The sequence below is a fragment of the Pleuronectes platessa genome, chromosome 16 (genome assembly GCF_947347685.1).
Source record: "Pleuronectes platessa chromosome 16, fPlePla1.1, whole genome shotgun sequence".
Lineage (NCBI taxonomy): Eukaryota > Metazoa > Chordata > Actinopteri > Pleuronectiformes > Pleuronectidae > Pleuronectes > Pleuronectes platessa.
Genome location: NC_070641.1, coordinates 21,204,584 through 21,215,634, shown reverse-complemented (window position 1 = coordinate 21,215,634; position 11,051 = coordinate 21,204,584). Strand labels below are relative to the sequence as shown.

The 11,051-nt window shown below is 47.4% G+C and overlaps 1 protein-coding gene across 1 annotated transcript in view; it reads left to right on the top strand.

The window, feature by feature from the left end:
• The first annotated feature begins 648 nt into the window (after positions 1 to 648).
• Positions 649 to 11,051, top strand: part of pvalb6 (parvalbumin 6) — a 39,642-nt gene continuing 29,239 nt past the window's right edge. The window contains exon 1 of the mRNA XM_053444379.1: positions 649 to 1,186. The gene's annotated coding sequence lies outside the window, so the exon portion shown is untranslated. The remainder of the gene's footprint in view (positions 1,187 to 11,051) is intronic.

The window sequence follows — 11,051 nt, the reverse complement described above, 5'->3', positions numbered from 1 at the left end:
CCTCTCTCCTCTCTCCTCTCTCCTCTCTCCTCTCTCTCCTCTCTCTCCTCTCTCTCCTCTCTCCTCTCTCCTCTCTCCTCTCCCCTCTCTCCTCTCTCCTTTCCCCTCTCTCCTCTCTCCTTTCCCCTCTCTCCTCTCTCCTCTCTCCTCTCTCCTCTCTCCTCTCTCCTCTCTCCTCTCTCCTCTCCCCTCTCTCCTTTCCCCTCTCTCCTCTCTCCCCTCTCTCCTCTCTCCTCTCTCCTCTCTCCCTCTCCCTCTCCCTCTCCTCCTCTCTCCCACAGACGTCCGTCCACCACCTCCTGTAACTTATTGCTCTAAAGTTAATTGCAGTATCTGAGCTGGAACCCACCAGTGCAGGATTGGATTACAGTGTGACTTGATGGACTGAAGGACATTTTCTCTGCTCTGGAATTGATTGTATCCAGGGACCGCCGGCCTGTGACAGCCTGACATGAGTTGTACTTGTATTTTTTGTTTTTTTTTGGGGGGGGGGGGGGGTCGATGCTGTGAAAGGCTACTGGAGGAAATCCGGATGAAATCTGACGGATTCACTTCTTCTTTTGTCCCAACGAATCAGAACATGAACATTCTGTGTTTCTGTGTTTCCTCTCTCCCCCTTTGCCTCGCTTACTTCTCTTCTCACTCACCTCGGGTCACATCCTCCTTTATTCCTCATCCCTTCCTTCTTCTCTGTCTCTGCATCCTTCTCCTTCCTTCCTCGCCCCTCTCTCCAACTTTCCTCTCCCTCCATTCCCTGCAGTCCCCCCTCCTCCTCCTCCTCTTCCTCCTCCTCCCGTCAAACATCATACAATCCCCTCCTATCCCAATCCAGCGCACCCTCGCTCTCTCTCTCCCTCTCCCTTTATCTCTCCCTCCCTCTCTCTTTCTCCCCTTCATCTCACCTCCAGCCAGCCAGAGCTCCCTCCTCCTCCTCCTCCTCCTCTTCCTCCTCTTGGATCACACAGCCCGCCTGCTTTCGTGCACTTTCTCTTCTTCCTCTCTCGCTCTCACTCTTCAAAACCTCTCACTCTCTCCACTGTCTCCTGTCTTTTATCTCTCTTTCTGTCTCTTTCTCCCCGTCTGTCCTCCTCTTCTCTTCAGCTGCCAGGAGCTCGCAGACTCTTCGCTCTTCCTTCAACACAGTGAGGACACAGAAGCACTCGGGACGAAGACTCTGTCGCTGGAGGTAAGTGACTGTGAGCGTGTGTGTGAGTGTGTGTCTGTGAGTGTGTGTGTGTGGGTCTGTAAGTGTGTGCTGGACATTCACCTTACCTGCATCAGCTGAGAAAGACAGATGTTCTGCAGCAAATGGAAAAGTGGCAGTACGATGAAAAATGTGAAAGGGGACAAACTGTTATAGATGATGATGGTGATGAAGATGAAGATGATGATGTAAAGTGACAGAAAATAATGGAAAAGAAAAGCGACTGTGATGCAGCAGTCACATTCGACTGCATCAACCCAGACAAAAAAAAGAGTCTGAGAGAGTTGAAGAAGAAAAGAGAAGAATAGAAAAGATAAAACAAACCATCACATTAATAATGATGGAGGAGGAGAGGGAGGGAGAAATATTCAGGGCAAAAAACGAGAACTGGATGCTGATGTTCTCCTGCTGTGGCGGCTCCCTCCTCCTCCTCCTCCTCTTCCTCCTCCTCTCCCGTAAAAATCCCATTCACAAACAGGACCTGAAAACAGGGGATGGTGATTGGTTCCCCGTGCGCTGTGTGTGTCTGTGTGTGTGTGTGTGAAATACAGATAGAGGTGCATGTGCTCGGTGTGCTCATGTGTGGCTCACGCTCAGACTTCAATGCAGCTGCAGGTTGTGCGTTTGCTTACACGTTATTATCTCCAACACACAGTCCGTGCCACACAATGATGCAGAGATGCTGAGTGATGGACAGACACACACACACAATGAGGTTTTGGTGCATTTGAATCTGTGAGTCCAGTTTCCCGTTGGCTCAGGATAACGTCACGCTGACACACAGATGTGGTCACGGTCCGGGGCCTGAGTGGTGATTGTGCACCAGACTTCAAGTCTTCTCCTTTGCCTCCTAACAAATGTCTCCCTCATTGCGTCATCCTTCCAGATTGTCACCGCCGGCCCCGGCTCAATCTCAGCGCCTCCATCAGCCCTCCTAGATTAACAGCTGTCCAAACAGCGCCGGGCTCCTGCCTCTGCCGTGGTGGTCAATTAGAAAGGGACATTTGTTTGGGCACGTTGAAGGACAGGGAGGTGATGAAGAAGGGAAAGAGAAGGAGGTGAGACCGGGAGGAGGTGGAGGTGGAGGAGGAGGAGGAGGGGGGGGACTTCGGAGACTGTCTCAGGTGACAAAGACACATAAAGGTGATTGAAGGGATAAAGTTGCTTGAAAAATGGGAAAAGAAATGTGCAGAATAAGCTTGACGGGGACAAAGTGTCACACAATGATGATATAAATGAAAATAAAACACGTTGTTGAGAGAAAAACTACTTATGTCAAATAAATCTGTCTTTTATCAAGGAAAGCATATAAATAGAGAAAAACTGTGGCCCCATAATCAAACCCTGAGGTACACCGCAAGTAGATTAATGGACATCAATTTATTATCTACAGATCTGCTTCTTCTTTCCAGGTCAGTAAGAAGCAGAGCACTATATAGTGCAGCCTATACAATAACTGTCTACCCCCCCTCTCTGGACCTATGCCCTTGCAATGTTTATCCCACACATCGTACATCCCTGTAAACTCTGGCACCAAATCCCCGTTAGATATGAAAGTCAGGCGTGATGCATGGTGGCGTAACTTCTCCTGATTTCACAGGATTTCAGAGATTTAACGAGCGTGAAATACCCAGGTGTGATATGGGGTCCCTGCGGGGGGGGGGGGGGGGGGAACGCACAATGTGGCTATGGGAGAGATAATGGTTTTGCACATCTGTGTGTGATTCAGAAGACGGAGGACAGGGAGAGGGACAGGTGGGAACATGAATGTGAGAATCAGGGAGAATAAAGACGAGGCGGGGGAGCTGTGCTCTGCAGGTCTGTGCGGTATTGAGGTGTAAGGAAGTGTGAAGGAGGAATTTAGGACCAGTGTCAGGGGGACTGGGACAAGTGGACGAGCTGAGTGTGTGTGTGTGTGTGTGTTGACAATGTGTGCTGATTATTAAAGCCTCTGATTAGCTGCAGGAGATCGAGTGCTGCTAAATGCTGGTTGGAGGAGGCTCTTGTGGCCTCTCAGCCGAGATGAAGGAAATGAGTATTCACCTGGGTCTCCTCCACACTGACACGGTATCAAATCTTATATATATTCATGCTGTGTTTGTTTCAGGTTTAGAAAATAGTTTCCAGCGACTAAATGGACAACCTGAGTTTTAAAATAAATATAAAACACACACAAACACAGTAACTGTATTGTCACACCGCACATCTGTCTCCTGTGCGGCTGAAGACCTGATTCAAAAGTAGATGTGCCGCAAAACACAAAGAGGACAGCAGCACCGGTGGTTGTTATTCATATATGTATAGACACATTGTGTTTGTGTGTATTGTTGGGAAGAGTGTCTTTTGTTCTGTTCCTGCTTTTCTCCTCTGGCAGTCTATTTTCACTCCTGTTTATTGTGTAGAGATTGTGAGCGTGAGTAGGATGGAGAACTGCCAGTGAGTGGACTGGAACTGGGAAAGCATTTCGCCCAAGAAATGTGGACGTGAGGTTGTTCTCTATGGTTCCGTGATCTTTGGTGAGGGAGCATCAGGAACCTGCTTCTCTTTGGTCGTCACCACTCCCATTATCTTCTCCCTTTAAACCTAAATCTCTCTCGTCAGCGTTAATGTTCTTCTCCTCATTCTGCACGTCCTCCGCCACCTGTGAGCTGACGTACGACTGTGAGATACCTTGTGATTGCTGAGCATATGGTCCCTGCACAGCTTCTCCAGCACTTGAGGAGAGGTTGTGTGGATAATTAAAACATCGTTCCCAGCGACGGGACAGAGGACGCTCGCAGAGAACTGGCATTTGCGCTGATTTTGTCACGAAAAGCACAATTAACCGATGTTCAGGGTCCCTGTTAGAGGCTTTAATTAAGACTTATAATGTCTCCGCTCCCCCAACAACACAACACGCACATTAACACATGCCCCTGATAGCGTGATGGCCCTAAACAGAAGGCTGTGATCAGGTTCTCTGCGTCTGGTGAGTCTTCACTGCCAAGGTCAAGGACAGATGTTGTGTGAGGCGGCCGGCATCTGGGGAGCGCTCGCTGGTCTCACCGATACGCAGGATGATCAGTGAGCACCGGGCCTGATGCTGCCGAGCTGGGCTTATTATCATGGTGTGTGGGTGTGTGTGTGTGTGTGTGTGCCTGCAGACACGTGTGTGCATATGTATGTGACAGTTGGGATGCGTGTGGAGCGTTCTGCTAATGTGGAATTATGAGCTTCAACAATGACCAAGGGACATCAGATCTTCTGGTTTGACGAATATTGTGATAAGTGATCGCGCTGTAGAGTTGTGTGTGTGTGTGTGTGTGTGTGTGTGTTTGTGAGAAGTCGTATAAAGTTGTTGCCCATTATCACCATGAACAAAAAGGTCTCAGGTGTTACAAGATTGCAAAACCTGCATTAGTTGAAATGCCTTTGGTTTATTGGTGTACTTCCTCTTTCTTTTTACACTGCAGATTATCTCTCTCATGCAGCAAATGCCCACAGACACACACACACACACGCACACACACACACACATACACACACACACACACACACACACACACACGCACACACACACAAGCGGATATGGTTAAAGAGTAACTCAGCCCTTTTTGCAAATGTTCTGTAGGCAAATCACGTTTTCTTTCCCCCGGAGGGAGAACTTGGGTCCAAAGGTTGTTTGAGCTATTTGAAGGATTGGACGTGTTTCTATGCACAGCGGTGTCAGAAGTGTGAGTATTTTTACCGAGGTCAATAAGGCCACGCTAACTTTAGACTGTCAGCGAGGTCAGCGCGGTGCCACAGGAGTCAACCCATTTCCAATTAGGAAACCCGCGACCTCTTAAATGAGATCATTAACGAGGCCCCGGTCAGGTGGGAGAGAGGACGAGCTCAGACGGATGAAGACTTTTCTTATTTTAGAGCTTGGGCGTTTTTTTTCTTTTTCGTTAAGGAAAGTAAGATTAAAAAGGGATGATGATGATGTGACCCATTTTGTCAAAGCCACTTAAAGCCTCTATCTTCAGGGAACAAAGTGATGGTATAAATAGATTCACACTGGTTCTCAAGCAGGGAATTGTCTTCCGGTCAAATTTAGTCGGTCAACAAATGTAAAGTTTGGTTTTGTAGATCACAGTAGAAATATAAAGTCTAATGATGTACGCCATTAAAAGCCTGAATGAGACCCCCCATCACGGATAGCAGAGGATCTATGGATATTAGACATCAGCACCTTAATGTATTCCACTAATACTCTACACCATTACATGGAAAATAGCACAGGATGGTTCTATTAAAGGAATAGATCATATATCTTTAAGAGATATTTTGGGAAACTTGGCTTTCAGAGGAGAAAACTGAAACCACTCTCAGATGTGTATGGTAAACCTTATTCTTACTCTTTTTCTTCTTCTTCTTCTTCTTCTTCTTCTTCTTCTTCTTCTTCTTCTTCTTCTTCTTCTTCTTCTTCTTCTTCTTCTTCTTCTTCTTCTTCTTCTTCTTCTTCTTCTTCTTCTTCCCAACGGGAAAATATCCAGACTCAATTTATCGCTCTCTTGTGAACCCAGCCATACATACATGAGTAGGCTACATCCATCTTCTCATATGATCCTCCGCAAAAAGCTATTCATCAAAATGCCAAACCATCCCAAACACAATGCAACTGCTTTTCCCATTAATAATGTATTCGACTGAATCTGGGCTGTTCAAAGGGAGTGGAGTGGTTCTTGGCTCCCAGTGCAACAGGAGAGACAAAGTGGGAAAGGCCCTGCGGTGCCCAGTATGCAAAGCACGGTTATCTTAAAACTGCTCGAGCTAATGTGGAGCAACGACGTGTCACTGGTCAGAGAGAACTGCATTATCCTGCCCTCGGAGTGAATGACAGCTCATCTGAATGGCAGAGATTAGGCCAGATGAGCCGCGGAGCTTTGGTCTCGCGGAGCCGCAGTCGTTGGGAACAATATCCATCAATCCCAGTTGAGTGTCAGATCCCAGTTCACATCGCGATGCCCCTCAGGAACAAAGGCCAGGACGCTGATGGTGGAGAACTCTTTCTGCCATTTATCACTTTCTTACTCCCTGTGACCTTCATTTCCAATCCCCGACTCTACGTTTCATTTAATCCTCTTCCCCTCATCCATTCTCCCTCTTCCCTTCCTCCATCCCTTCATTATCAGTCACTCTGCTACTTGATTCCTTAATGAAAGTTTCCCAAAAGAGTGAGGGGCTGAAGATTTGGATCCTTCCATCCACAGACCCAACACCGAAGCCAAACGCCTCCTCTCTCCTTCTTTGTCTCTAAACAAACATACTGATTACAATTGATAGTTCAAAGTTAATGGAACCAGTCAAATGGATGTAGTAGAATCACAAATTGAGGAATGTTTTTCGCTCTTTTCCCAAGCTGCAGCCCTGAAGTTATAATCCGCCCTCCCTGCACGGCAGTCGGATGTGTTTAGAAACCTGATTAAAACTCAAATAGAGTTTTTGCGTCGCAGAGTGAATTTGCAAAACAACAAACCCGTCAAACACTCGGTGGAGTTGAAGTCATTAAAACAGTTTGTCTCAGCCTCACAGATCGACGTGCAAACTGTCTCTGTGAAAACGTGATTTGAAAATACTTTGCATTGCTGTTCCTCCCTGGCTGTTATTGGAATAAATACAACTGAGTCAACATTGTCGTAAAATTACAAAATATATAAAATGTCCCGAATGAGCTCATGTGAGAATACAGATGGGTATTCACAGCGAGCAAATGAGGACGAACGCGAAACTGAAAAATTGAAATCCAGACAGTCACAAAGACATTTCAGGATTAAATAGAGGAGCCACAGACATAGATAATGCAGACAAAAACAAGATTGGAGACATTTTAACCGACACCAGTGTGGATGGGCTATAAAACATAAACATAGGGTTTCTGCAGTGGAATGAACACGTAACCTCCAGACTCTGGACTCCATTGTCCGGACGTTTTCTGGAATTCATGTGAGAAAACGTGTTTGTACAATTTGTTGGTTATTCTGAGGAGGCAACAGGAAGCTACAGCAGTGTGATACACTTTACTCCACATGGAGAGGAGATCTATGCTCATTAGATTAGATTGGATCCTGAACACCTATCTGTCTCTGCACTCGTCTCTTCAGTAAGTGCCTTCCTATAGATGTCTGCAGCGCTTCTCTGTTCTCGCTCTGCAGCTGTAACTCAGTTCTCTCTCTCTCTCTCTCTCTCTCTCTCTCTCTCTCTCTCTCTCTCTCTTTCCCTTTCTCTCTTTGTGGCTTCATGACTGACTGCACATTTCTTTTCCTCGATGTGAATGTGCATATTCCCCCCCCCGCCTCCAGCCCATTTTCCATCCTGGCCTCGTCACACAGGCCTGAGGGCAGTCCCGAGCACTTGAGTGTGGACCGGGCATCGGAGACAGAGCGGGGATGTGTGGTGCATGCCCCCTCTCGGAGTGTGTGCGAGCAGTCGAGTGTGAGCTCCCACTGCTGCAAGGTCAGTGGAACGCTATCCTCCCATCTCGCTCTGTCTCGCAGCACTGCGGGAACCGCTGTCAGTGACAAGAGGGTTTCAGCTGCTGCCGCCGCCGTTGACCAGGCATCACTGCCGGGGTTATGGAGACAGGGCAGGGAACACATACTGGCATCAAACTGGCATCCGAGCGCACACTCACGCGTGTGCTCATTGCTCACTCACACAGAGGCGGAGTCACGTGTCGGACACACAAACACGCAGCACGCCACCAGCGCCTCCCGCGGGTGTATCGACGAGGACTCGAGCTGCGATGTCTCAGACTCGGCTAAACGCATCATTAACCAACTGTGGGGATACACTGAGCGTCTATATATAGACCACACTAAACCACCACCAGCAAGCGCAGTGCAGACGTATCGTGTGTCAATACACAAACCACTCATGTAATGAGGCACAAAATTAGATGAACATCACGCTATGAGATGAATGCACAATTACAAGCAGCAGCAGCAGAAGTGAGGATCTCCACAAGAGAAGCGTTTCACCTTTTGACTCAAGGTCAAACTCTCGTCCTGAAGAGGAAATCTGCCGACTCTGTTGGCAAACGTCCCCAGACGACCGCCTTAATGTCTAATGAATTTAACCAGACTTCAAACTGTGACTTTAACAACCCCTCCTCTCTTTTTCTCCCCTCTCCCTCCCTCCCTCCCTCCCTCCCTCCCTCCCTCCCTCCTCGCAAATCACAGATATGGTCCAGAATACAAATTGAGTTTTTCCTTTCTTTATTTGGGAAGTCCATAATGCTGTAGGGCCGGGGGGGGGGGGGATAGGAGACGGGGAGTGAACGTGTCCCGGCCAAAAGAAAAGAAAAGCCAGGACGACAATGAGGTGGTGTAAAGCTGCTCTGCAAACAAAAAGACGAGGGGGACAAAGAGAGGTGGAGACAGAGACACGCCGAGAGGGAGAGAATATGTGGAGATACAGGAGCAGATAGGAAGACAAAAGAAAGGACGGGGGGGGCACTTGAGCTGAGTTTCAAAGATTCATGATTATGCTCCAAACCAGTAATGTCACTTATCCTCAGAAGCTGCACCGAACTAATTGGGAAGTTGATCCTCAGCGAGATCGACTTCATGTGCGTGACTCTCTCTCACAGGGCGACGAGTCAATGATCAGATCAAAAATATAGATCAGCCAGGCTTTGACTGTCATCTGGAGGATGTAGGAGGTTGGGTCGCAGGTGTATTTGAATTTTGAGACGAGTAATAAAGCTGCTGTGTGGAATTAATTCGTTTTTCTCTTTGACTCCAATTTTTGATTGTTTGCCAGATGTGGTGAACTGGGCAGATACTTTACCTTCCTCCATCTTTAGGAAATATCCTCCTTGCTATGAGAGATGCACGTACCAAAAAAATGAACTGATATAAATAACTACGGCCAAACTGTCAATCAAAATCCATGCCCACAGACTGACGGATCAGGTTTTCATCTCTCAACTCGCAGGCCTTGCTTGTGATAGTGAATTAAGACATCAGTAGTAGAACGACGACCGGCAAAGTTTCGAAAGTTTCTGAAGATTGAATTCTCCAACTGTGCCTCCTCGTCGCTAGTAGTTAATTTCTCTTATGTCCACCTGACACCTTGCCCTATGTGTGATTAGTTAAGCTGTAGTTACACTCGCTGCAGGCTTCACAGGGTAGGTTTTGATTTATAGGTTTATTTCACTCATTGACAGCAGAGTTTTCAGGGTTTTGCAGAATCTCACACCAAAAATATAAAAGATAAATCAACTTATCACCATGCAAACCTTTGAGGAAGCTACTGAGTGAGACCTTCAGTCATTTCAAATTGCACAAAAGAAGCAGTAAAATCGTTCTCCCTAGTGTGGCTCACACTCGAAAGATGTCTCTGTTCATGTCAAACACAACAAACCTGCTGTGATGCAGGACTGAAGACGTCTGTCTCTCTTGTCCTGTGGCTCCTGCAAACAGAACGTGAGTCCATCAACCCTCATTAGAATCAACAGGAACCATCCAGGCTGCCACTCGCCTGGCGGACGGGAGGTTAAACTCTGTCAGCGCCTCACTCAGGCTGCACCGGGCGACCACACGGAACAGGAGCACGTGATCGAAAACTTTCTCCTGACTCCTTCTGACCCCATCTCCATCGAGGGCTCAACCATTTTTTTGTGTGGCATTGCCGGTTAAGTGCCCGTCACAGTTTACACAAACACTCTGTGGCACCATCAGCGTCTGTCCCCTTTGATTTAGAGTCTTCCCCCTGAAGCTAAACCTGGCCACACTGAACCCCATCACTTTACAGCAGCCCAAGGAAAAGAATAGGCCCTTACATCACGCTGCTGTGAGTCGGTCGGGCATGACGAGGACTGCAGTACTTTCAGCAGACGCACACACACACACACACACGCACACACACACACACACACACTCACACACACACACACAGCGGCTGCATCGCACTTTAAAGACACTTAAGCTTGTTAACGTTCTCTAACAAACGGCATCTTCAACAAACAACATTCGATAACAAGGACAAATTACAGTGTTGGAAAGTTTACATAATAAAAAACGAGTAGGAGCATCAATTATTTCACTGTGATGCTCTTTTTCACTGTCAGAGAAATGTTAATGCACGTGCCATTTGATTTCTAGTATATTTGTATGTGTGTGTATGACACGGCATCTGTTACATTTGTGAGTGTGTGTGTGTGGGTGTATATGTGTGTGTGTGCAGTATGTGTGTCGTTCTTTTATTTGCATGCGTGAAGTTGTGAAAGTGGACTGAATCCTGCCAGTTTGAATGTGCACATATGCAGTAGCTGCTCTGTCAGAGTGCCTGCAGTGTGTGTGTGTGTGTGTGTGGGTGCGTGAGTGGCTGCAGTGTGTGTGTTTGTGTGTGAGTGTGTGTGTGTGTGTTTTGGCAGCAGCCCGGCCTCCAGGCGCTCTGTCTTGTAATGCCGAAGAATAAAACAAGACAGTAAAAAGGAGGAGACAGCTCCAGAAAGGAGACGGAGGAGGAGGAGTGGGGATTTGCTCGGAGTGACGTGCAGCCTGCAGGACGGACACACTGCTGAGAACACACTGTAACACAAACGTTCCAACAGCAACGCAACAGTACAAGATTCTCTCACGTTAGCAGAATTATGCAAAAACGACTCAACCAATTGCCATGACATTTGTTCAGGGATGCAGCACGACCCAGAGGAAGCAGCCAGTAGATTCACTTGTGTCTTTCTGGGAGAGGGATCCCTCACATGTGACTCTCTCTGAGGTTTCACCCCCTGTTAATAACAAGCAGCTTTTAGATGTGTGTGTGCAGAGACCAGCTGAGATTGACTCCTGTTGTCAAAACACACTCAGGAGGTGAGGAG